The sequence below is a fragment of the Equus caballus genome, chromosome X (assembly GCF_041296265.1).
Source record: "Equus caballus isolate H_3958 breed thoroughbred chromosome X, TB-T2T, whole genome shotgun sequence".
Taxonomy (NCBI): domain Eukaryota; kingdom Metazoa; phylum Chordata; class Mammalia; order Perissodactyla; family Equidae; genus Equus; species Equus caballus.
In genome coordinates, this window is record NC_091715.1 from 33,543,621 (window position 1) to 33,548,970 (window position 5,350).

Sequence of the window (5,350 nt, forward strand, 5' to 3'; positions counted from 1 at the left end):
ATCTGGGTGGGCTTGTGACTGCTTCAACCAAAAGAGGATGCCCAAGGCACCCAATGTAACCTCTGAGCCTCTCTGGTCATCAAAGGCCACGCAGCTTCCTCCTGGTTCTCTGGAACACGCTTTTGGGGCCCTGGGTTGTCGTGTGAGAAGTCCAACTACTCTGAGACTCCGTGCTGGAAAGACTACTCTGGAAGACAGTGCTAACTGAGCCTGGCCTGCCAACCGCCCTTGCCAAGGTTCGAAATAGGTGAGTGAAGCCTCCAGAACAATCCACCTGCCAGCTGAGTACCGCTGAGAGACCTCCCTCAATGCCTCGAGGGGCAGAAGAGTTGTACAGTCCAACTCTGCCCGAATTCCTGATCTATAAAATTGTAAAATACAATAAAACCGTTGTCTAAAGCCACTCGGGATTGGGGTAGTTTATTATGCAGAAAAAGAACTCGAACAACCTTGTGCCCGGAACTGGTCTGCTAGGGTCAGATAGAGAAGTTTCTGGGAATTGTGGGGGCAGGAAGCTGCACTCTCAGCCGGAGCAGGCTGATCCGTCAGAAACCCACTACCTCAAGTCCCCAGAAAGAATGCCCAGCCCCCACCTGCAACCTGCCCCTCTGGCCCACACTGGTGCCTTGTGCCGCTACCCCGCAGGAGCCTCCGCAAGTGCAGGGTAGGAGAGGAAGATGTTGGCGGGTCCTGCTTCCTTCCTTGGCAGACAAGGACACTGAGCTTCTGAGATGCAAGGCAACTTGCGATCCACCTGGGGTCCAGGACAGGACCCGGTTTCCAGCTCTGCAGACCCCTGGAGGGGCAGTGTGAGGCTTTGTGCAAGAAGCTCGGACGTGGGCTCAGAAGCCAGAGGGGCGTGGGTTCAAGACCTGGCTTCTTTGCCTCTCGGTTTTGTTGGCTTGGGTCGAATGACTCAGACAACAGGCAGATCCCATTCAAGGGGTACTGTGAGAGTTACATGAGATGGCATATGGGACAGCCCTGGCACATACAAGAGTCACCTGTCCTTCTGTTACTGAAACCAAAGTGGGTTCCCTCCTGGCGAGTTAAATCAGCCTCTCCACCAGAAGTAGTTGTCTCACAAAGTAAAGTATATTTGCGGCAAATGGGAGCCCATGAGGAACCATTTCCAGAGTCACGGTGGCCCCAAACAAAGGGAAGCAGGGCCCTTTTATTTTGGATGGGAATGAATATTCAAAAGGAGAGGTGGGTATTCGCTTGCGCAGGCTCAGTTGGAAAACATGCTTCCACACACACTGCAGGTGATGGTAATGAGGCCTAAGCTCCTCCTGGAGAGTTCTTAGCATGAAAATGAGGCAAAGGGCATAGGGTAGGCTCTCGTGGTGAGGCCTGGTCTGGTTCAGGAGGTTGGTGATTGCATTCCTTAACATAACAAAAGGAAAAGAAACAATTTGGAAAAATAGCTAAAATATCAGGATCTACGCTTGAGTTCCTCGGGGTAGCTAGTCGCGACGCTTTCCTACTCCATGGCCCTTCCACATCACCGGTGACACAGGACCCCCCGGGGGAGCGCCCTCCCAGGCTCCTTCTCCTGCACGTCCTCTCTTTCCCGCCGTCACTGTGGTGGGGCGGTGGAATGAAGACGCCTCTGGGGGACGCAGGCAAGGAGGCTGAGGTGTCCAGGCCACACCCTTGTGAGTGTTCCCTGGGATCCACGAGCCTCTCCTTGCTCATCCCCCAGTGCAGACAGGCTCCCTTCAAGGGCCCTCTTCTCAGGAGAGAGCCACGGGCCACAGGCCTCTGATTTGCAGAAGCAGCAGGTTGTTTCCGGCCTCAGGTTTTCCATTTCTTCTCTGGGCGACCTCTGAAACAAAGCTGTCATATGGGTCTAGGACAGGAAATCAAGTAAAGCAATCAAAAGTCCTCTAAACCCACTTCTTGATAAGGAATCTGGGGATCCAGATCCCGACTTGGTCTGTGAGAGGATGGAGGGGTGGAGGGAGCGAGCAGGGGCCTGAACCGTGGGGAAGGCTCTCTCTCCCCAGCCTGCCAGATGCCACTCCGCCCCAGGCCCAGCCCAGGGGCATCAGTAGCACGAGGCAGCAGGAGACACTTTCTGGGCTGGGCTGGGCAGGACAGGGCAGAGTTGGGTGGGCCCACCCCGGAGGCCTCCAGTCATCAAGAAATCTTTTCACTCACAGATGGGTAAATTCTGTTAACATACTGTTGCTGTTCTGGAAAGAGACTGTTCAGAAGGGAGAGAGGGTGGAGTTGGGAGTTTAAAAAAAATAAGGTGACTTTGATGGACGTGAACAGAACACCTTTTTTCTTCTGTGTAAGTGGTAGCCACCAGGTCAGTTTACACTCCCCCTGGTGTGTTTTCCAGACTCTCCCTTCCCTTGCCTCCTCAAATCCCTCCCTTTAAAGCTGACCTAGTTTGGGTTCCCTCAGCAGCAGACTTCTGAGACCAAAACTTGAGCATAGCTGGTTTTTTGGGGAGGAAACACAGTGGAGTAGGGGAGGCAAGAGGGGGAAGGGAGCGAAGCGCTATCAAGAAAGAGGGGCCACAGGGCCACCACGCCTGCCTGAGCGATTCTCTTCTGACTCCTGTGTCTCCAGCTGCGAGCCTGGCCTGCGTGCAGGTGGCGATCAAGCCCCGGGGCGGAGGTCACCCGAGCTCACAGTCACTCCGCTGCGCACACAGAAACTGGGAGTGCCGGGGACATCTGGGCCGGGCGACAACCCCTGTGTCTGCTGCAGGTTCTCTCCCTTCAGACCTGCCTCCCGGCCTCGTCCCTCGGCTCTTCATTCACACATGATCAGCTGAGGATTTCCTTGCCACCATCTCTACAGCCATTTCTCCGGAACCTCAAATTGAGCAAATGTTGCCATAATCCTGCAGATTCCCCTCTGAGGTCCTGAGAAGAAAGGAGCGGGATCAGCCCACCCTGCCTTGGAGAAGGGCAGAAACCGCCTCGGAGAGGGGCAGACGGTTCCATCCTGCGTGTGGACAGGACTCCCCTCTCTCCCCCGTTCCGCCCTTTAGAGACAGGCTCTGTCCTCAAGCTGCCCTTGGCTGTCTTTCCAGAATGGCCCCGCACGCCCCAGAGCCCGAGGGTGGGCTTGGCACTCCCTCGGCTTTCGCTTTGGCGGGCCCCAGGCCTCAGCCCCCTTTGCTAAGCCCCCATGCTCGGTGGAGCTGGGCCCAGCTGGTAGTGCTGCGGCCAAGCCTGGACACGGAGCGCGAGATTTGTTTCCACTTTCCGTTTCCAAGGCTCCTGCTCTCCCGGGAGCGGGAGGTGCTGGGGAAGCTGTAATTTGCTAAACAGGCATTAATCTTCACATCAATCCCGAGAGGCAGGTAGAGCTTCTCAGTCAAAACACACGGGGCTGTGATGAGACGAGGCTGGCAGGGTGACGCGCAGGGACATGGCCTTCCCCCGCCGGGCCCTGGCTTCCCCGGCAGAGCCGCTGCACCTCGCCCCTGGGCTGTGGCCCACAGAGAACGTTCTCCTTGCAGAAGGGCAGGAGCGGCAGGCGTCAGTCTCGCTCTAGCCCTCCCCTCTTGGACAGGGTGGAGAGAAAGTGGCGTGGCCTTGGAGGAAGACAGAACTGGGTTTGAATCTTGCTCTGTCACTTTTTTCCACTCAATAAATATTAATGAGTTCCTATTATATTCCTGGCACTTTTCAGTTCTGGGAATACAGTGATAAACGTTGGGGTTTCAGGAGGGTCAATTAATAACACTCCTTTCTCCTCCTGACCAATTGAGAAATAGACATGGAAGTCCAAAACGTCTTTTATTACAGAAAAGGATATATTCGCGGATGTGGCTCGAAATCTGTCACAATTGTCTTGCTGACACTGGCCCAGCGTCGATCTGACCCACTCAGCTACATGCAGAACCGAAGACCCCTGGGAGCTGAGATGACGTGCTTTTTCTGGGGCGGCTGCTTTCCAAAGGGGACCCAGAAGGGGCTAAGCCCGCTGGGCCTGGATTCTTTGCCCCAACTCGTCAATCAGATAAGTCACTTGTTTTATCTGGGTCCCCCGAAGGTAGCCCCTGAGATCAGGGTGTGAGCGCAAGTGGAGTACTTGGGAGGGGACCCCAGGAAACATGGGGAGGGTATGTGGCCAAGGGCCAAGAGTCACAGAGCCTGGCGCGTGCTAGGTGCTCTGTAAACGGTCATTCTCACTCGCCCCTCATTTTGCAGGCAGGTATGGATGACCCCAGAATGTGGCAGTTCGGCTGCCTCACCATCCCGATGCTTGGGGAGTGGGGGCAGGGACAGGTGATATTAATGGTAATGGAGATGCTGGCAGTTGGACTCTCCCAGCCCTGACCAACAGTGACATGGCAAAGATGAAGGTGGGAAGAACAAAGGGGAGGTGATCAGAAGGAAGCAGCAGCCCTTGTGTGTGACTCGAGGGGGAAAGAGAATTACTGAATGACTCTCAAGGACTCTATGTTCCAGTCTCCACCTCTCATTCCTAGGCCTAAAGCGTTCTGACTGTGGCCCCAAATTAATCTTCCCTCGACACTGGAGATTTCATAGTGTGGATGGGCACACACGTGCATACACAAATACACACCTGCAAACAAATACATAGACACACACATTCCCCACAACACATCCCCCACATTCACAACACGTGCCCACACATAGACACACACGCACACACTCATGCACACACATATTCATTCATCCACACATACTCACCTTTTCTGCTGGTTTCTGTGATCCGATCAGGCAGGAAATGTCTCAAAGGGCAGCCCTGGGGATGTGACCTCTTCAACAGGAATTGGCCCCTGTCTGTGAGAAGTCTGTACCCTCCCTTCTGCCCACACCGCCCGCCCTCTCAGCCCCCAAGAGCTAGGCAGGAGATAGGCTCCGTGCTGGTTTCTGCCACTTCTCCCACAATCACGCATCTCGGGAGGCGTCCGAAGTGAGGGGCTTTCCCCTAGAACATGAGCTAGAGGCCCAGTGGCTGCGGCAAGTGCCCTCCCCCAGGTCAGGGGCTCTCTCCACGCAAGGGAAAGGCGAGAACAAGGCTCTGGGCCAGGCCTCTTCTGGGCAGGGCTATGCTCCAGGCTCCAGGCCAGTGCTGACCAATCGGGTCGGCAATTCCTCATAGGACACTCAGAGGCAAACGTGTCTGCCCATCAGACATGGCCCGGGCCACTCCTGGTCATTGCTCCTAGCCAGTGGCTGTGGCTTCAGCATGGGCACATAGTGCCCGGCACACATCTGGCCTTACCCAATGGGCAGGTCAGCTTTGCTCAGAAAGGACCTGCAGCCTTTATTACCAATTTGGCTTCAGCCTCGAAATGGGCGTTCTAGGGCTGGCAGTTCCGTGGATGGCCAAAGGCCAAGGGGAAAGAGAC

General features: G+C 55.4%; 1 long non-coding RNA gene across 1 annotated transcript; it reads right to left on the reverse strand.

The window, feature by feature from the left end:
- Positions 1-400: 400 nt before the first annotated feature.
- LOC138921733 (uncharacterized) lies at positions 401-4,996 on the reverse strand. The gene is made up of 2 exons (XR_011434580.1): positions 4,686-4,996; positions 401-2,882 (listed from the first exon to the last, which is right to left on the reverse strand). It is a non-coding gene; the product is annotated as an uncharacterized lncRNA (long non-coding RNA).
- Between the last annotated feature and the right edge of the window lie 354 nt (positions 4,997-5,350).